We start from the raw sequence: 22307 nt of genomic DNA on the forward strand, positions 1-22307 counted from the left end.
ATGCTTGCTTCCAATGTGAAATTGGTATGATGCTATTAGAAAGTGTCAATACACAAGAAACGGTTGCTTTGTTTATTTGCCTTGTTATCATTATTGCAAAAGTTTTTCTTGCTCGTATCTTTATAGACTTGATGAAATTATATTCATTTCACTTCATCCTTCCTTCCTGGGGTGGCAGGAGCAGCACAGCTGGTTTCTCTCATTATTGAGGCATGTCTCTGTGGAAGTCTGACCTATTTGTTTCCTTGGTTGGCAACCCCTGGGCAGGAGAGGCCATTTTCTTCTGGTCTGGCTAGCCCAGACTTCCAATCTTTGAGGGTTTGGGGGGGATTTGAAATGGTTGGATTGTGAGGGACTGGGACGCGCAGCTTTCTCATTGGTGGAATTTCTCACCAATGCCTGACCCTGATCCCAGCAGCAGTAGGCCAGCTGCTTCACCATGACACTTCAATGTTCTCACACAGGGCTTCGGGGAAGTTTAACAAGCAGTTTTCTTATATTCTCCACTATTGTGAATAAGTGGTGCAGCAGAACAAAGAGAGGGAGGGGGAAATCTTGGCTGGCAGCCATTTTTTGTGCTCATCAGAGGAAAGGACTGCTGGTAACCCAGGCTGGGTTTTCAGGATAATTGTCTGAGTCTAGGAGAAGACTGGATGTGTTGTTGTTGCTTTAAAAAAAAATCATTGGTGATGTGAAAAGATCCTTATCTGTCAGAATGCCCTGAATTTATATTATTTCAGGATACTTGTTCATTTATTTATTTAACATATGGCATAATATACATTGACTAGAAAAATATATTAACATTTCACCTAGATTAGTAAAACACAATAAGATATAAATGTTAAAAAGCTCTATGTTCAAATCAAATATTAATGCCAAATTCAACGCCATCTAAGCTTTGAAATGCAGCATCATTTATATTTTTAAAAAATCAGATACTGAACTAGTGTATGTCCGCTGCTGACAGGCAATCGTGATGTTATCTACAATTTGACATGGGACATTACAGTCGCACCCAGGAGGGGTATTTATTTTATTTTATTTTTTATTTTATTTTTTTATTTATAGGCCACCCTTCTCCTAGCAGATTCAGGGCAGCTTACAACAATAAAAAAAATTACAAAGTTAAAATACCCCAATACATAAAATAAAAGCAAGTAAAAGAATTTAAACCCAGTGTAAACATCATACAGTCATCATTCATTTATACTATTGGTCGGAGTGGAGAACAATTGCTCAACAGCCCCAGGCCTGCCGGCATAAGTGTGTTTTCAGAAGGTGAGGAGGATGGGGGCAGTACGAATCTCTGAAGGGAGTTGATTCCAGAGGACCGGGGCTGCAACAGAGAAGGCTCTTCCCCATGGTCCTGGCAGCTGGCATTGGAGAAGGTAGACTCTCTGCAACCTAACTGGTCACTGGGACATATGAGGCAGAAGATGGTCCTGTAAATAATCTGTCCCTAAGCCAGGAAGGAATTTATATGTAATAACCAACACCTTCAATTGCGTTCGGAGACTGATCAGAAGCCAGGGGAGTTCGCAAAGTACTGGACTAATATGGCTATATATAGGTATACCCATCACGGCTCGCGTGGCTGCATGTTAGACTAGTTGAAGTCTCCGAACGTTCTTCAAGTAGAGCACATTACAGTAATCACGCCTCAAGGAGATGAGGGCGTGAGTGACTGTGAGAAGAGACTCCCAATCCAAGTAGGGCCACAACTGCCACCCCAGGCGAACCTGTGCAAAAGTCCCTCTAGACACAGCTGAGAGATATTGTGTCCCATGTAAACAGAATCCTGGCAGACGCTGTGAGGTATAAATTCTACTCATAATTGTCCATTGCTGGCATGGTAGTTCAAAGCCTGGCACCTTTTTTGTGGGGTCATTTATATGTCTGCTTGTGTCTAAGCATTCAGCAACCCACTGGGCTTTCCATTAGGAATCAATGCTAAAGTTGTTGGGCAGATGACGTGTAAGTGCCAATGGAGGCTTCCTGGATTTGAGTCTTTTGGCTGATAAAGATCAGCATGCACTGGCAGAAGTGAAGAATTCATAACTTTTCTACATTCTTTCACTAATTATCTTGGATGGGGATTATAAAGGAGTAAGTTGTTGTTTAGGTAGACGTTGCAAGTGACATGAAGCAAATAAAAATAAAATAGCAATCCCCAAAATCAGCATTAACATCAATACTAATATAAATACCTTCTTTTACTCCTCTTTCAAACTAATGATTTAAAAGAACCCATCTATGTTAGAACTGAATACCCTACCCTCAGTGGAGGGGGAGGAGTAGGACATCTATCTCCAGTTTACAATTCCTGCAGCAGTTCCTTAAAGATTCCACAACAATCTCAACAAATTTGAAATTCTGAAGACTGCACAGATTTTTAAAAAGAAATATTTTCAATGGAAAACAGCAAACAATTCCCAATGGGCTGTTTCCTTAGGCTGCAGAAGTGTGATAGAGTATCATGATGAAATAATAATATCATTGCAAATTTCAAAAAATACTTGGCTTCTTCTCAGTACTACATGTGGAGGCCTCTATGCCATAGAAACTGCCAGGAGGTGGGGCATTATGCTGGTAGTGTAGAGCAGTTAAAATGTTTGAATATTATCTTCCATTTTAACCCTTTTATGTTTTGTCACTTCATCCAGCTCTTTTCGTTCCAGAAAAAAAGTTCATTAAGGAGGAAAACTCCACACAATGCCTTTTAATCAATTGTACTAGCCATTTGTTTGAAGAAGAGGGGGCAGGGCAATCCCAAGAATCTTGGCTTACATATCCTCCCGTAAAAACAGGATGCTTCAAGCTTGAATCTTGCCAAAGAAAATTTTGAAATGTGCTTACAAGGAACACACATAGTTCAGCAAGTGACATGACTTGGCATGAATTCCAGCTGGACATTACAGTTAACACACTTGCTCTCTTTTTACGGCTTTTGTACTGTGTCTGCACTAATGGAATTTTTGTCATATTTAATATGATTTATTTCTTTATCTTTGTTTGCACTAGATTCGTCTGTCAGTTTAACTTTGAGTATTTCAATGAGTATTATTAGTGGGAAATTCATTTGAAGGGCTATGGGATTTCCATATAAGTTCCAAATAACTCCCCAAAACAGAAAAAACAAACTACAAAACATCAAGAAAACTCCAAACAAACAAACAAAAATCTCTTTGGTGAAAAAACAGAACTGGCTTTATAGCCAACTTCAAAAGCTGCTACAAAATTTTATGCCAACAAATAAAGACTGAATGCACCAATTATCATATCAACCAAAAAACCCCTCTTCTGCAAGAAATCCAACCATGCATTCTACAATTTTGTAAATAATGAACAGGCCTTTCTGAAGCCTGGCAGGTAAAAAAAAAATCCCCCAAAGGACAAACTCGAAGTTCAGGAAAATGCACTTCTGGTTTGCCGTTGTGTTGTTTTTTGTATTCTGGGGCTTCAGAAAGCTTCCCTGAACCCTCTGGAGTGCAAAAAACAGCACAACGGCAAACCAGAAGTGCATTTTCCTGAACTTCGAGTTTGTCCTTGGGAGATTTTTTTGCCTCCAGGGCTTCAGGGAAGCTTGTGTCCGGAGGACGAAACTGCCTTTCCCAAGCCCAAAAATCAGCTGGCCAGCGCACACATGCATGCTGGAGCTGAAACATGGCAAAGTCTCACATGCCCTCCGATATGGCTCTGTGTGCCACCTGTGACATGCATGCCATAGGTTCGCCATCACAGCCTTATGCCACCAGACATGAAATTTGGGGCCTAGAAAATTTAGAACTCCATCACTTTCTATCTGACTTAAGTGTAGCACACCAAATTATATGCTACAATGCCCTACCTGTCAATGACTACTTCATCTTCAACTGCAACAGTACATGATCTTGCAATAGACGCAAATTTAATGTAAATGGTTCCAGACTTGATTGGAAAAAATTCATCTTCAGCAACAGAGTGGTCAATGCCTGGAATACATTACCTGACTCTGTAGTTTCTTCTCCAAACCCCCGAAACTTTGACCTTAAACTGTCCATCGTTGATCTCATGCAATTCATAAGAGGTCTGTAACAGGTGTGCATAAGCGCACCAGCATGCCAACCAGCCATGTACTAAAATCCCCATGTATTTCATAAAATATCATGTATTCAAAACCATGTTTGTACTTTACATATTCATATAAATGTTTATACTTTGTATTCATATACATACTTGACAAAATAAATAAATAAAATAATAAATAAATATAAATAAAGTTTTTTTTCCTTGTAGCATCATTCTGCATCATCCAAGAATTTTTACAGGAATACCCATGTATGGAAACCTTATGTTTTTCTTACTGAAATGGAGGTCTATTGACCAAAAAATTAGAACAGTTGCTTTTTGAATTCCCAATAAGTGTTACCTCTCTTCTTTTTACTCCTGTTCTATTTTATGTCCAGATCTCCTTGCCTTTCATAAGAATCTGAAAACGCATTTATGTCATCAGGCTTGGGGCCACTAGACCCCAGCCTCTACGCAGTGAATGTGTAAGATGTGGTAATATGCATGTGAATGTTTGGTTTTTAAATGTTTAGTTTTTTAAGATAATGTTTAAATTAATTGTTTCTATTAATTGGATTAGAAGTGTTTTACATATTGTATTTTTAATTGAAATGTTGTAAGCCGCACCGAGTCCACAGAGAGGGACAGCATACAAGTATAAATGAATGAATGAATGAATGAATGGATAGATAGATAGATAGATAGATAGATAGATAGATAGATAGATAGATAGATAGATAGATAGATAGATAAATAAATAAATAAATAAATAAATAAATAAATAAATAAATAAATAAATAGCAATAGAATTACATGCAGTACGAATTCTGGGTACTAGGTTATTTGATTTAAGACAACTCCAAAGTTGTATTTTTAAAAAATACATTTTTTGAAAATTGCATTTAGTTCCTTGCCAGGAGTAATTCAAGAACTCAACAGAGTTTGTATAAACTTTTTTTTAAAGCAAAAATGGATGTAGAACACTATTTCCATGTCCAACAGTCCTGCACAATTTTTGATAGTGCATAATGGTGGGCACAAAAGTGGAGCCAAAAATGAACTTTTACAATAATGCTAGTGTCACTTCTATGCAAGAAAGGTTTGAATTTTCACAATGGCAACACTGAATCCAATTTGCCAGTGATGGGTTTCCTCTCCAGTCTTTGTTCTGAAAGAAGAACAAAGCAAAGCAGCTCTTTTTTGTTCAGTGGAAGTGCAGAAGCCACTATTAGCAGAGGCTGCTAATAGTGCTGCTTATCTTGGTTTTCTCCATTTTTATAGGCAGGTATTGTTTTCTTCAATTTTGTAGGTGGACATTATTCAGTCTCACAATGGCATGAAACTATAGTTATTGTCCATAGTGCCAAAGATTGCCAGTTGCTTCTTGCCCCTATTCCCGTCTTCAAAAAAAGAATATCGTCATCCACACTAATGGATTTAAAAAATAGTTTTCCATTAGATCATCCTGCTTTCCACATATACAAAATGTTCGTTCTGCCCTGAACCTGAACAATGAAAGGACATAGATAAGATATTTTCCTAATTCCCAAAAGTTAAAAGTGTAGTTATGTGGAAATTCTAGAAATTTCAGTAAATTAAAAGTACCTTTATAATACCTTTAATTGAACAAAATCAAATAAAGAACACTTGGAAACTGAAGAAAATAAACTCTCCACAAATGCAGTTTGATTTCTAGTGGCTAGACCAGTGATGGAGAACCTATGGCACGGGTGCCACAGGTGGCATACGGAGCCATATCTGCCGGCACGCGAGCTGTTACCCTAGCTCAGCTCCAGCACGCATATGCGCACCAGCCAGCTCATTTTTGGCTCACATGGAGGCTCTGGGAGGGCATTTTCGGCTTCCAGAGGGCCTCCGGGGGGGATGGGAAAGGGCGTTTTTGCCATTCCCAAGCTCCAGAAAAGCCTCTGGAGCCTGGGGAGGGGGGAAAATGGGCCTTCTGGGCCCACTAGAAGTTGGGAAATAGTCTGTTTCTGGCCTCCAGAGCAGCAGGAGAGGCAATTTTCGCCCTCCCCAGGCATGGAATTATGGGTGTGGGCACTCGCATAGGTGCGATAGTGTGTACACACACGCTTTTGGCACCCAAGGGAAAAAGGTTGTGCCATCACTGGGCTAGACAGTACTACAATCCTTGTAGTATTGTTGGCCGCTGTACGCAAGCACTGTTTGCCATTGGCATTTCCTAAAGTTAGCCTTCCAGTTTCCCACTCCAATGTACTGTACAGCTTAATGAAGAATTAAATACAATCAGAAATGTAAGCTTGAGAGAAGAAAAAGCTTTCCACCTGATTCCCATAATTAATATAACTGCTAGATAAGCTTCCACAGGATGTGACTAATTTCTCAAACAGGAACATTTTCCTATAAGCCTACAAGCATAGGAAAATTAGCCATCAGAATCCTACATTTTAAAAAGGAGAGCTTATGTAGATATTAGAAATTACATACTAGTTAATAATTGCAATTGCAAGCAACCTCTTGTCATATTCTCAGTATTCTTAAGCATTTTAAAGTTATATACAGACTGGATTCATGTGTTATAGTAAGTTATCTGCCCATGTTAACAAGCACCAGACATTAGATGTTAGACTGGCACTTGTCAACTTGTTCGTAACTTGTCTGCCATTAGGAAAAGTGAGTAATTTGATGAATTTTCTCATATCTTAAAATCATTTTCGTAATTAAATGGGGAATAGGAAAATATTATGTTTAAAAGCTATAATTTCACGTGCATGTTGATAGAATTTTGGCTGCCAGTAATTGACAAGCAAAAGGGTCTTGGATTTATATGGATTGCACAAAGAAGTATACCTCACTCAATTGAATGAGTGCTAGAACATTCGAGCATAAAAAAATTAGAGAAAATATAAAGAAATGTATATTTCTTAATATAAATCTTTGGTGCAAATTCCAAACTAGAATCAAAAGCCATGGTTTCAAACAAATGAAAGAAACTCACACATACACACACACTAGATTTTCGAGAGGTTCTCTGTTACAGGAAGTGTAACCATATACTTGTTGGAAACTACAAGCCCAAGTTGCCACAATGAAGGAAACTATTATCTGAATTAGAATATTCAATCTGTTGAATGATAAAGACAATCCAATTCAATTAAACAAATCCTGAGCAAATAACAATAGAGTGGTACCTCTGCTTATGAACTTACCGTAATTCCTTCCCTGACCAGGTTCTTAAGTATAAAAGTTTGTAAGAAGAAGCAATTTTTCCCATAGGAATCAATGTAAAAGCAAATAATGCATGTGATTGGGAAAACCACAGGGAGGGTGGAAGCCCTGTTTCCTCCCAGGAGATTCCTAGAGAGGCCCCATGGAGGCTTCTCTCCACCTTTTCTGGCCCTGTTTCCACCCAAGAGATTCCTAGAGAGGCCCCACAGAGGCTTCTCCCCGCCTTTTCCAGCCCTGTTTCCTCCTAGGAGATTCCTAGAGAGGCCCCACAGAGGCTTCTCCCTGCCTTTTCCAGCCCTGTTTCCTCCCAGGAGATTCTTAGAGAGGCCCCACGGAGGCTTTTGCCTGCCTTTTCCTTTACAGTTTCAGAGGCTCAGGTTTGTAAGTGGAAAATGGTTCTTGAGAAGAGGCAAAAAAATCTTGAACACCCAGTTCTTATCTAGAAAAGTTCGTAAGTAGAGGCGTTTGTAGGTAGAGGTACCACTGTATTTTAAACTGATGTCGATAGATGAATGGAGGGAAGGAGGGAGGGAGGGAGAGAGACGCGAGCAATGAGCAAATTTAGCATCATTATATAAGATCAACCGGAGATCTATATAGAACGAAATGTATTACTATTGTATTTTCTGTTCTTGGCATTTTTGTCTCAAATTCATTTTGTCCCATGTGCATATGCACTTTTTTCTAATATATGTAGTTATGTATGCAAATTTGCCAAATGCATGCATTTGTACAAGCAATTTAATATAATACATCTTGTGTGCATTCTCCTTTAGCTTCTGTAAAATTGCTGTTTTTATGCATAGTAACTTCAGAGTTACTTCAGAGAAGATTAACATCCATCAACAATTTGTATTTGGTTCACATAGTGGCTCAAAAGTAAAATAAAGTAAATTTGCCCTTAAATATGAATTTCCCACTTATCCCAACTTGAAAGATAATCGAGAGGTGGGCATTTGAAAGTCTGCAAATAAATCCACTTCCAGTCGTTAACAAATTCATTTCTGAAGAAGAGAATCCAGAAGCCTGAAAAGAAACCAGCAGAACTGCATGAAAACAATTGAGAGCAAATTAAGACTGACATGTGAATTTTGTCTGAACAAAAAGTTGCAGCCAGAGAAAAAGTCTCAACTTATATGCTTACAATCCTAAATGACATTTCCCAATTTGGCTGTCATGTTCTGCAGTATTTGAAATTACAAAATGTGTTCTTTCGTGACAGCCTCACATTTCACCTATTGCAGCAATCCTGATTAAATATTGTTCCACAAAATGGATAACAAAATGGATACTGATGGGATCAGATTTGCTCATAGTGATAGCTGTTGCTGCCTTCTGCTCATCAGTCTGGCTAAGATCAGAGCTAAGACTAGAAACATAGAAACATAGAAGATTGACGGCAGAAAAAGACTTCATGGTCCATCTAGTCTGCCTTATTCCTGTATTTTATCTTACAATGGATATATGTTTATCCCAGGCATGTTTAAATTCAGTTACTATGGATCTACCAACCATGTTTGCTGGAAGTTTGTTCCAGGCATCTACTACTCTTTCAGTAAAATAATATTTTCTCACGTTGTTTCTGATCTTTCCCCCACCTAACCTCAGATTGTATCCCCTTGTTCTTGTGTTCACTTTCCTATTAAAAACACTTCCCTCCTGAAGCTTATTTAACCCTTTAACATATTTAAATGTTTTGATCATGTCCCCCCTTTCCCTTCTGTCCTCCAGACTATACAGATTGAGTTCCTGATACGTTTTATGCTTAAGACCTTCCACCATTTTTGTAGCCTGTCTTTGGACCCGTTCAATTTTATCAATATCTTTTTGTAGGTGAGGTCTCCAGAACTGAGCACAATATTCCAAATGTGGTCTCATCAGTGCTCTATATAGCCGGATGACAATCTCCCTCTTCCTGCTTGTTATACCTCTAGCTATGCAGCCAAGCATTCTACTTGCTTACCCTAATGCCTGACTGCACTGTTCACCCATTTTGAGATTGTCAGTAATCATTACTCCTAAATCCTTCTCTTCTGAAGTTTTTTGCTAACACTATCATGTCACATGTTGTCACTGTGTGATGCAATGCATTTCCAGAAGTCAATGGAGCTATAATGCAGTGTTTCCCAACCTTGGCAACTTGAAGATATCTGGACTTCAACTCCCAGAATTCCCCAGCCAGCATTCGCTGGCTGGGGAATTCTGGGAGTTGAAGTCCAAATATCTTCAAGTTGCCAAGGTTGGGAAACACTGCTCTAATGCACTCTTACAATTTGGAATGAGATGGGGAGAGTAGACAGTGAAATCAGACATTTGGAACAGCATATTGATTTTCACAATTGTAGCATTATACTGCCACTGGAGGGCCTCTGGCACTATCATTCAAAGACACTGTGCATTATTCCGTGTCGTCCTTCTTTCTTTTCTTAATGGAACTTTTCCAGAGAAAAATGTAAGATTGGAGGGGGGGAGGAGTTTTCTGAACTCTAGTCTCTAAACTACCGAGGGCAATTGTGCCATCATAGTTTCCTCTCGAAGTGCCAAATGTGGACAATCAATCTGAAGTTTAGATCAGCAGACGGGTTCTTCTCACAATTTCAAGGATCCATAGAAACTGCCCTGTGAGCCAGGGAATCCACAGCACCGCTCTGAACTCCAAGAGCAAAGACCTTGGAGGCGAACCGCCTTTTGTGCCCATTGCATGCAAATGGCTTCGTCGGTGCCAGGGTGCATAGAACCGCCTCACCATTGGTCGTCGCCATAGTGAGGGCTGTAACCTCAGCCTGGCACAATCGGGGCCTCCCAGAGCTCCACTCGTCTTTCCTGCAGGCAGAATGCGTAATTCAGAGACTTGTGAAACCTCTGATGAAGGGGAGGGGGAACTTGGAGCCGGTCCATGAATTTTAACAAAAAAGCTTGTGTTCAGCAGCTTTAGCTGCTATAGCAACATGGCTGTAGATAAAGACTGTTGGCTCTTCCACCTTGCAACTCTCTTAGAGGGCAGGCGAAGAGAAGTAATTAATGCCCGTGGCCAGCATGGTGAGGGAGGGTACTCCATCAGGCTGCCTCTCATCAGCTTACTTTGGCAGCAAGTGAGATTTATGGCTGCCTTGCTCTTGAAACTCGACAGGTTTTTTTTAAAAAAATCTTGGCTAATGCAAACCAGGGATGATACTTTCGCAGATCTATTATGATATGTAGTGGGAGAGGAGAGGCATCTGAAGCAAACTGATTTACAGTTTTAATATTCCCATCTATGATCAATATTATTCACATCAAGGGTGGGTTCCAACCAGGGGTGGCCTACTGCCCAAATGGGGAGGAACGCATTGGGGCAGCGAAAACGGAGCTCCAGCCCAGAACACCCAATTTGCACAGAAAGATGTTGAAAGATGTTGAAAGAAAATGCAGGGCGTCCTGCATAAGCCATGCCCACAGTGTGGTAGTAAAGGTTTTGGTGGCCCTTCACTGTTTCCAACTTACATCAGTGCTGGTTCACTCCTTCCCTCCTACGTTGCATGGGCACACCATGTGCTTCGCATGTGCATGTATGCGCAGTAATGAAAAATTCAAGGGGGAGAACCAAAGCTGGGGGGGAAATGGCAACCACATGCACAGTACCAGAACTCAGCTTTTGTGCATGCTCAGAAGGTTAAAAAATTGAATTAATTAATTAATTAATTAATTGAAACAAATAACAAATAACAAATAACAAACAACAAACAAACAAACAAACAAACAAATAAATAAATAAATAAATAATATGGTGGTGCCCACAGACCGGCACCAACTGAACTGGATCGGTGACATCATTGTAACATCACCAGGAGATCGGTAGTGGCTTGGGTGAACTGGTCCAAACTGGGAGGAACTCACCCCTGATTCACATTCTTTTACCAATTTTTGGCTGTATTTTTAAAATAATGATAAAAGTTGTTATTTGTGTATTATTTTTTTAACTTTCTTGTATGCTGCTAAAAGCCCCTTGTTTTGCAAGATGGGTGCAGGGGTGGACTGTTGCCCCGATGGGAGGGGAACACAGTGGGATAGCAAAAATGGAGCTCCACCCCAGAGCACCCAATTTGCACTGAAAGATGTTGAAAGAAAATGCAGGGTGTCCTGCATAAGCCATGTCCACAGTGTGGTAGTAGAAATTTTGGTAGCCCTTCACTGGATGGGGGCAATATAGATTTGAAAAATACACTTAAAATTGCATTTCATCAGAAAATTCAGTCAAAATCCCCCTTTGGTATCCTCTGTACTTGACAACTAATTGTTTTTCTTTAGGAGCCAATGCAGAACAGAAACCGATGCAGATCGTAGTGTCATGGTGTCTAGAGCAGTGTTTCCCAACCTTGGCAACTTGAAGATATTTGGACTTCAACTTCCAGAATTCCCCAGCCAGCATTCGCTGGCTGGGGACTTCTGGGAGTTGAAGTCCAGATATCTTCAAGTTGCCAAGATTGGGAAACACTCATCTAGAGGATGTGGTCATCAAAGTCAAGATCATAGCCACCTTGTTGTGATCAAAACACCAATTGTGTTTATTCATATTTGCCACTAAAAGAGGATCTAGATCTACCCTCTCCATCTAACTTCAGGCCTGGGACCCAACCAAGTTTTCAAAGATTGTCTGAAGGCAGGCATTGTAGGACCCATATGGATCTCTTACAGAGAACGTCAATTTCCTGGATTCTATTAACTAGTACTGTTTAAGTGATGGAAGCAACCCACTGCAGGCTAACCTGTTAGAGCAGCAGTTCTCAACCAGTAGGGCACGGCCCCTTTGGGGGTTGAATGATCCTTTCACAGGGATTGCCTAAGACAGTGATGGCGAACCTTTTTTTCCTCATGTGCCGAAAGAGCTTGTGCGCATGCTATTGTGTATGTGCGATGCCCACACCCACAATTCAATGCCTGAGGAGGGCAAAACCCGCTTCCTCTGCCCCCCGGAGGCCCTTGGATGCTGGAAACAGCCTGCCTTAAAGTTGCCAAGGTTGGAGACCCCTGCTCTATAGGAATTTGAATGTGACTGCCATGATTCTCAGCCAGTGTAAAAAGTTATGCAATCAATATCTCTTTAAACACCCAATTTTTAATTCCACACACTCAAAAGAGTTTATGTGTTCATTTGTTTATACTCATATGCCAAGGTTAAATTGCTTGCTTTTGATGTGAATGTAGTCCATAAAAACAATAAATCTGTCACTATTCAAAGTGCTATTAAAAGCTGTTGTTTTGAATGGACACAGTTTCATGATCATTTCACTATATTCCAAATGTATGGCATGGTTAGGGAGAAATGATATAAGTCTGCCTACATTGTTTAATGATTACTTCAGGAAAAAGACCTCAAATCCTTATGTCTCAAGCTTAGGATTTAGTCCTTTAAAATACTTAGTTTGTCAGAATTTAAATTGCTTGCCTTTGTTGCTTCATATAAGTTTTTTAAAAAAATTAATTAAGCAGTTGAACAGAATTTTCAGGCATCTTTTTAAGTCCTCCAAAGGTTTTTCCACCTATTTAATAATTTTACAGTACCAAGCTATAACAACATTAAATTTTGCCAGGAAGCAATTTCATGACATTCCTTCCATTCCCTGTTCCCAGGGCTACGTCATGATTCTTGTGGACCCCAGAAATCTCTGTACTTATGGGTTCTCCCTGCATAAAAATTATGTTATTAAAATTATATTTAATATATTTTTCAATATTTTATACATATTCTTCATAGAAATATTGCACATATGTGTGCATGTGTATAATTTTGTAATTTATTATGGCCTGTTACATATCATCAAACTTACCTAATTGTAGTATTCATGCTATGTCTATGGGTTACAAATAATTCCATTAGTTTGAGCTTCAAATTTTATGCATTCCTTCCTGCCCCAATTAAATGTATTAAATGTTTTTGTGTTGTCGTTTGTCATTACTATAGTAATTTTGTTTGCCTTGGGCCCTGTGGCTACTAATAGATTAGTCAGTCCAGTCTGTTCTCACTTTCACCATGCCATTTTCCTCTGAAAATGAAATCAAACAGACCAAACCATAACATTTGATCATATCTTCCTGCAGAGAGCTTCATTTTTTTCTCAGAATTTGATCTCCTTTAATTCTTCCCAGCATCTTTGGGGGGGAGGGAGCTTTTTCCAGATTTAACATTGTGCCACAATAGCTGCAAATGTCAACACAGATCTGCAAATTACTGACATGCATTAATTTTCATTTTTTCACAATTGATTTTTCCTTAGCATAATCTTTCAGCCTCTCGGGATTTGGAGGGCTTTTGCTTCTTTGTTTTTGCTATCTAGTGAGCCACCAGAAAATGAGGCAGAGGTGAGAGCAAGAAACAGATAAATTATAGAAAGTTCTTTTTCTTTTTTTTCTTTTTTTTGGCATGCAATATATGTGTGGAATAATTATTAGACCCACCCAAAGAAAGCAGACTTATGGGTGGGCACAAAGGATAATCAGCCAGATGGGGATAATCCAGTGAATTCTGATTAGCAGGCTGTACAGCAGGCTCTCTTCAGACATAAAAATGAAGGAGTACAGCAGACATGCTTGATTGCAGCAATACCAGTCATCAAAAACATTTTTTCAGACTTTTGCATGAACCTTTGAGGGTGGGGGGTGGAACTGAAGAGCCACTGCTGTAATGGTTGCATTAACTTTAATGCACAGACCCCTGAAATTAATTGCAGAAACGAGCTGTGCCTACTCTTAGCCTCAAGTACTTCTAAACAGTTCCCAAAGTGTACTCTACGTATTGACTAATATTCTTGATTCATAAAAATTACCATATTTTTCAAGTATAAGATGCACCTTTTTCTTCCCTAAAAGAGGCTGAAAATTTGGGTGCGTCTTATACTTCAAATGTCGCTTTTTCAAAGCTTTTTTTCCCTAGCCCTAACTAGGTACTAATGATCTTCCCTGGTTCCTATTCCCTCTGAAGAAGGCTTTTTTCAGCCCTAAGTCTTTGCAGGCTTGTTCTCATTCCTGCTCCTTCTGAAAAAGTGGAGCTTTTCAGCTCTAATATGGTGCTTGCAGCATTTTTTTAAAAAAAAATTATTCCTACTCCCTCCAAAGCATTTTTTCCAGCCCTAAGTCTTTGCGGGCTTGTTTTCATTCCTGCTCCCTTTGAAAAAGGCTTTTTCCACCCTAACCAGGGAATAAAATGATGTGCTGAAACTGAAGAGAGTAAGGACACTAACCAGATGAATACCAGGTGGGAAGATTTTACCCCCTATTTTCCTCCCCCCAAACTAAGGTGGGTCTTAAACTCTGGTGCGTCAAAAATAGGCTTTTTTCTGTAAATTGGAACTTCTACTTGTAAATGGACTGCCTCTTACTAAAAATTGTGGACAACATGCTCCTTCCTTGAGCCAACAAACCTTTGAAGCTGCACAATGTTTTCATGAACCTCTGAAAACCACTGGAAATAGGCTATATATTAGAAACTTTTGGTTTCAGGGGTTCATGAAAACATTGCACGGCCGCCATTTTTAGTAGTAGGCAGCCTGCTTAATGTTGCCCATAAGTCAGATGTTCTTAACCCAGGAAATGCCTGTATTCTACTTCAAAAATGCATTGTAGACATTTGGGGACTAGGAATGGAGCTAGCTTGAAAGGCTGAGTCACTGTCCCAGGAGCATACTTCCTTTCTATTCAGCATTGTCTTCATTAGTATCATTCAGTGCCTAGAACAGTGATGGAGAACCTATGGCATGGGTGCCATAGGTGGCATGTGGAGCCATATCTGTGGACACGCGAACAATTGCCCTAGTTCAGTTCCATCATGCATGCGTATGCTGGCCAGCTGATTTGCGGCTCACACAGAGTTTCGTGGAGGGCATTTCTTTGCTTCCAGAGAGCCTCCAGGAGGATGGGAGAGAGTGTTTTTACCCTTCCCCAGCTCCAGGGAATCCTTTGGAGCCTGGGAAGGGCGAAACATAAACCTACTGGGCCCACCAAAAGTTTGGAAACAGGCTGTTTTCAGCCTCCAGAGGGCTTCCAGGGAGTTGGGGAAGCTGTTTTTGCCCTCCCTAGGCATTGAATTATTGGTGTGGGCACTCAAGCATGTGTGATAGCACACGCACATGTTCTTTCGGCACCCCAGGAAAAAAAGGTTTGCCATCACTGGCCTAGAAGGAGGAATAGCTACGGAGAATATTTAACCTTAAACACCTTTTATCTTGCAAAAGTGCTCCGAAAATAAGACCCTGTCTTATATTTTTTTTAACCATGAAATAAACACTAGGCTTTATTACCATGCACTCAAAAGCCAGATTGGCCTTATTATCAGGGAATGTCTTAACCAGGGTAGCAAATGAAGCGCTCTCTTTTATGCAAGAGAGATCAAATCTGTGAAATATTCTTGCTGAAATTTGAATTCCCAATAAGAATAAGTTGGTGGCATCTTAAGTGTACCGCAATTTAACTAATGCCAACATGGCTGAAACATTATGGTTGCTCTGACCTATATATACTATCAAGTTCAAATTGATTTACATCTAAGTGATAGAACTGTGCAGAACTTTAGAGAGTCTGTGACAGAAAGGAGAAGCTAGAAATCATGGTTATGTGACTGCCCAGATATATAAACTACTTTTGGCAAATAACCTGAATGTGGGGAGAATGAAAAAAAGAGACAAAAAGGTACGAGATATCACACAGAATGTCTCTCTCATAGTATACATTGAAATGGCTAAGAAGCTATCAAAAAGAAGAGGAAGAGAAGTGTGGCAAGCAAGCAAAGATGGAATTGGGCTTTCTTCGGCTGCTAAAGAAAAGCAAGTTCCAGCAGGATTCAAAACCACCAAAATGGATTTGATGTAACAATCCCCTTTTAAGGAGCATGACACAACATGGAATAATTTCTATACTGAACACCAATATCCAGAGAGGAACTGGAGACCCCAGGGAAAAAAAGAGCCCATTGGAAGCTTCCAACTAAGGTTAACTGAGTTCTTGATTAACTCTTTGGGAAATTCATTTGCAGCAACGTCTTAGGAATACCCTAATTTCAACAGAAGCTGTGCTATTGCCAGCAGAGTGATAGTTAATTTTTGAATTGTAGAATAGTTAAGTCATAGGGAATTTGTTTCATTCCAACTTCCAACAGAGGAGGGAGAGCTGAACTGTTTATACATACTTTCTAAATTCTGTTTATTCAGCTGACCCCCTTTATCTCTGTTATGCTGGGAATACAGATAAAAATCTGAATGGCTCTGAAAGGTCTTGAGTATGACATTGTGTTTGGTCAATGCAAGTCATGACAGACTCACTTTGCTTCAAGGTGCTTCTTAAACATTGCCTTGCTTGGCAACGCAGCCTGGTTTTTAAGCAATGAAATAAGGATGCCACGTGCTCTGTGCTGAAGCCTCTCCCAGCTATTGGCATGAAAAGGACGCTTCCAGAAGCAACATGTCAAGGCACATTGTGTTCCTTGCAGCACAAAGCATTTGATTGAGGCAAAGCACAGCTGTCTCACATAAGTCCGTTAAGTGACTGGACAGAGAGCAGTCAGAGTTGCTATTGAGGTTGAGGATAGGATCAAGTCCTCACCTATTAGTAAGAATATATACTTTTTTTAAACCGAGGCATCATCGGTTCATCATAGAAAGGATATACCATATTTTTCGGAGTATAAGACGTGCCTTTTTCCTCCCTGAAAGAGGCTGATAATTTGGGTGTGTCTTACACTCTGAATGTAGCTGAATGTAGCTAACGATCTTCCCAGCTCTTACCTTGCAGGCTCTTTCATTGTTTCTCTCTGAGAAGAATGTTTTCCAAGCCCTAAGTCTTTGCAGAGTTTTCTTCTTCTAACTTGCTCCTAATAAGTTTCTTTCCATCCCCAACCAGGTGCTAACCATGTTCCCAGCTCTTACCAGCTTGCAAACTCTTTCATTGTTACTCTCTGCAAAGAATGTTTTCCAAGCCCTAAGTCTTTGCAGGGTTTTTTTTTTCCCATTGCTCTACTTTCTCCAAATGTTTCTTTCCAGGTGCTAATGATGTTCCCAGCTCTTACTGGCATGCAAGCTCTTTCCTTGCTACTCTCTCTGAATAAGGTTTTTTTTAAAGCCCTAACCAGGGGATAAAATAATGTGCTGCCTAAGGATGCTAGCCAGGTGAATACTTGGTAAGCAGATTCTTTTCCCTATTTTCTGCCCCAAAAGCTAAGGTGCATCTTATAATCTGATGCATCTTATACTCTGAAAAATACAGTATATAATTCCATTCCCCTGGATATAGCCTGCGTAACTCTCTTCCCCCTTGTGATGCAACACTTGCAAAGTCATAGCCCTAACTGTAGAGTTGAACTTAGGTGTGTTGAACCTGATCTCATCAAGAAAAGGGTTACAGTCCATCCAGGGATACATGATTAGCTTGATGCCAAACCTAATTCTAGACAGCGGAGTGTTTGGGAAACAACTTCCCAAGCCAGGGCAGTTTTGTGCATTGTAAAACAAATAATAACGTAATATGCTTTTATGAAACATGATGGCTCAGTGGTTAAGATGCTGAGCTTGTTGATCGAAAGGTCAGCAGTTCAGCAGTAGAAATCCTTAGTGCCACATAATGGGGTGAGCTCCCGTTACTTGTCCCAGCCTCTGCGAACCTAGCAGTTCGAAAGCACGTAAAAAATGCAAGTAGAAAAATAGGGATCACTTTGGTGGGAAAGGTAACAGTGCTCCATGTGCCTTCAGCGTTGAGTCATGCCGGCCACATGAGCCCAGAGATGTCTTCAGAAAGCATTTACTCTTTGGCTTTGAAACAGAGATGGGCACCCCCTCCCCTTGTGTTGGGAACGACTGGCACATATATGTGAGGGGAACCTTTACCTTTTTAGTACGCTTTTAATTTTGGTGGAGTTCAAAACAATGTTTTGAATACAGGAAAAAGGAGTCCACAAAATGCAGCCCTAGCCTGCATTTGTCCCCTTTCTTCTAAAAGGTTTCATTCTCAAGAGATTTAAAAATCATTCCCTCCAATATACAAAGTACTTTTTAAACCACACCAATCCCAGAGTGATTAACTTAACCCTGATCCCAACTCCAAATCTTTATAGGTCCAAATAAGTATCATGTCAGATTCAGGTTAATGTCAACATTCCAAATAGCATCCAAAACTAAATCAGATATCCGATGCATGGCCTTCCTCCAAGTTCCAATTTATTAGCAGAGCCATGTTGGCACATCTGGAAGAAATTTAAAATCCGAATCTGAAGTCCCGTGGGTTTCTCCACCCAGTTTAAAGTTCATTCCCTTGTTCCCACACCCACAAGTTCACCAAATGGTCCAGTCTGGTTCTGCCAATGTGTCCAGTCCTCCCATTAACTTCCAGGCAGAGGTTGAACAAAGGATGACCTTGAGAATCTAGAAGGAATTTGTTATGGCTACAAGTCTACATCCCTCGTGCAATAGCCCCTCCCAAATTCCCGCTATACTAAAACATTCTACATTCTTATATGTGGCAGGCCAAAGTCTCCAAATCAAACAATGGCTTCAGCCTAACATATCAAATGAAAGAAAATCTACGGACGTTTTTATCTTTTGCATAAAAGTTGCCTGCAAATTTTAACCTGAAAATATACATATGTGTGTACACACATCCAAAAAATGTGTACACATATTTGCAAACAGTTAAAATATCTACATGTGCATGCAGATATCATATAGGCTTTGGGTAAAAGGTGCAGGGGCTCTTTTTCCTGCTTTTCAGAAGCTGATTATTTAAAACTCCACAAAAAATTAAAAGCCTCATTAGGGTATTATTTATTTGTCAAACACAGTGGGGATAGGTCACGTTGATTGGGCAATGGCCTTAATAAAATTTGTTCTTGTTGTATGGGCTATTTGATATGAACCAAGAAATGCTCCTCAGATATTCCAATTCAATTCTTCCTTTAATAGATTTTCATAATGATCAGCTAGCCAATAAAAAAAACAATGCATTTTATAGGCAAAGTGTTTGAAATTTATTTCAGAGATATTAAAATATCATGTCTTGCAATGCTGTTTTATTGTATTGTTTAAAATGTTGTACCATTTAAGATGATGTTGTACAGTTCCCAAGGTTCCGTTAACAAAAATACAGTATTTGCAGAGTTTTGCTTCAAGTGGCACCTTCAACTGGATCTTAGCTACGCCAGCTGAGGTTTGTCAAGAGATGAACAGGTTACTCTGGAAACTATAAAAGATATGGATCAGATCAGCATTTGTCTGGCTGTGATGCATAAGAGATCCAGCTGCAACACTTTGGCCTCCGTTCTTCGTAATTTAAAACTACATTTATCTAGTTATGCCTTTGAAAACATTTCTCATCTTTTCATGAATTGCACATTCCTGCTGTATAATTGGGGTTAATAAGGAGAAGACATTACTCCTGATTTATTTTAGATACGACTGGATGAATTTTTACTGCAATATATCAAATATCTCTACTTTAGGAGTGAGTTTCATTTTGGTAGAACAAACTAGCTACAGCTAAACATAAAAACTGCAGGCATGATTTTTTTTCCACCCAAGATTGATCACTGCCTATGGAATTATGGGAATGAATCAAAATCACCATCAATAAGTAGTCTGGTCATCTTTGTGAAATGCAGACCAACTTAATCTACAGTGTAGGGATGGACAGAAAGGCAGCATCAGTGTCATATTTTGAGGCATCACAAATTATTCCAGAATAGAGCAATAAGGCATCCAAACATATTAACTCTGATACTGCTGCAACACAAAACATCTGTCTGTCACAACAGCTAAGATTTATATACTGTTAGCTTTAAAAGCAACTTTTCTATATGCTGTTCAGCTGGGCTAGAGTAAGTTTTCATATATCATACTGGCTAATCATAATTCTTTGGGATACTTCAAATGAAAGATGCTACACCATTGAACTGACTTGCTAAATGAAATGTGCCATTGCAGCTATTCATATCTTTAGAGGAGACATAGTGTTGCAATTGTAAATCCAGTCACTTGAAAGTACTGTAAGTGCCACTGAATCTAATAAAATAAATGTCTGTGTAAACAACTGAAACATTTCAAGATAGTCAGGTAGCTTCAGGTTGAACTTAAATGCAGCCTGTTCACAGAGATACTTACATGAGTAACAATAATCAAACATCATGTATGTATAGGTAGTCCTTGATTTATAACCCCAATCTGAGCTTAACATTTATGTTGCTAAGCAAGTTAATGAGTTTTGCCTCCTTTTATTACCTTTCTTAACTATAGTGGATTGCTGTAGCGGTTAAGCTATAACGTAGTTGTTAAGTGAATCTGGTTTCCCATTGACTTTGCTTGTGAGAAAGTCACAAAATGTGATCACCTGATCCCTGGGACACTGCAACCAGCATAAATACAAATATCCAAATTTTGATCACATGAACATGGAAATGCTGCAATGCTCATAAGCATGAAAAAGTACTTTTTTCAGTGCTTTTGTAATTTTGAGTGATCACTAAACCAATGGTTGTAAGTCAAGGATTACCTGACTACAATGGTTTTTTTAATTCAACAACATTGCACGACTGCTAAGAAAGAATCATTTCAATCAAGTATCATTTAATAATAGCAACTGCTAAAAACGGCTGTATGAATTAGGCTCATAAAATGATTCCATTTACACATGCAAACACAAAAGCATTTTTTCCAACTTTATTGTTGTTCATTAATAATATTGCCTGATCAAAATATTTTAGCAGTAAAGAGTCCTGAAAGTTTTTTTTTTAAATATCTACATGTAACATTTGGATGCTCAATATTCTATCCTCATGGGCATTGCTTATTTAGTCTAAGATTAAATTGTTGTATACTAGGTTTCTCTGGAAACTCCTTAGCCAAGTTTTCCTAGTCAATAATTTACTGTATCCAATTCTGCAAATAGGACATGTAGCGCAGTATCAGCATGGCTTACATTTCCTGAAGATACGATGAACCCAGAAGTTTGTTTGAGTTGGTTTTTCTAGGTCACAAAGCTTCAGCATTTATATCAAGAAAGAACAAATGAATTCCTGTTTTGTAATAAGCTAAAGAAGTTGGTAAAATGACATGCCTATGCTTTGCTTGTGTAATTAGTTCTATTTCCAAGTTCTAGATTTCTTTTAATAATCTGGCATTTTTGGCAGAGAACAGTTCAATAAAGAAAGCTGTACTGGAGTCATTCTAATCCTAACTCAAAAGCAGGACGGGAAGTATGAGAATGGCATGCGGGCACAGTCCTATAAATAAATAAGCCACAAGTAAGGTGATGTGGAAAATTGCATCAGGGCTTCAGATCAGGCACACGAGCTGAAGATCTGTTATTACTGAACTTTGACTCAGGCCAAAATCACAAGAAAAGCAAAGAAGAAATCAGATGTTTTCCCACATCTTGAACTGAGAAAAATTGTAGAAAACAATTCCCATCAAATTTACATTGCTGAAAATTTTGACCTTTGGACCAATTCAATCCACATTTGATGGAGTGTTTTGCTCAGCTAGGGGAAAAGATGAAAAGATGCCAGGGTGCACACCGTCACCCATACAGCCATGCACAAAGGAACAGAAGAGAGGAGTTTAGATATTCAGGGGGGCTTTGACTTAAAACCTCAGTTGAACCCATCATGTCTGTTGCTAGGCGAACTAAATGATTTCCCCCATTTTACGATCTTTCTTGCCAAAGTTGTTAAGTGAATCACTGATGCACATTGGCTAAGGGAATTTGGTTTTCCCCTAGATGTTGCTTGCTGGAAAGTTGTAAAAAGATATCACATGACCGGGAACCTTGCAACCATTATAAATACAGTATATGTCAGTTGGCAAGCATCCAAATGTTGATCATGTGACCCTGGGGGCGCTGGAGCAGTCGTAAGTCTGGAAAACAGTCATAGGCTGCTTTTTTCCAATGCAGTGGTGACTTTGAACGATCACTAAACAAACTGTTGTAAGTTGAGGACTACCTGTGAATACATTAGAACAGGGGTCTCCAACCTTGGCAACTTTAAGACTTGTGGACTTCAACTCCCAGAGTTCCTGGCTGAGGAATTCTGGGAGTTG

The 22307-nt window shown here is 39.4% G+C and overlaps 1 protein-coding gene and 1 long non-coding RNA gene across 2 annotated transcripts in view; both read right to left on the reverse strand.

Annotated features, from left to right (window-relative positions):
• FKBP5 (FKBP prolyl isomerase 5) overlaps positions 1–22307 on the reverse strand; it is a 1202894-nt gene that overhangs the window by 1035514 nt on the left and 145073 nt on the right. The window lies entirely within an intron of this gene.
• On the reverse strand, positions 19220–22211 carry LOC139165657 (uncharacterized). The gene is made up of 2 exons (XR_011558785.1): positions 21785–22211; positions 19220–21641 (listed from the first exon to the last, which is right to left on the reverse strand). It is a non-coding gene; the product is annotated as an uncharacterized lncRNA (long non-coding RNA).

This window comes from Erythrolamprus reginae, chromosome 3 (assembly GCF_031021105.1).
Source record: "Erythrolamprus reginae isolate rEryReg1 chromosome 3, rEryReg1.hap1, whole genome shotgun sequence".
NCBI classification, from domain to species: domain Eukaryota; kingdom Metazoa; phylum Chordata; class Lepidosauria; order Squamata; family Dipsadidae; genus Erythrolamprus; species Erythrolamprus reginae.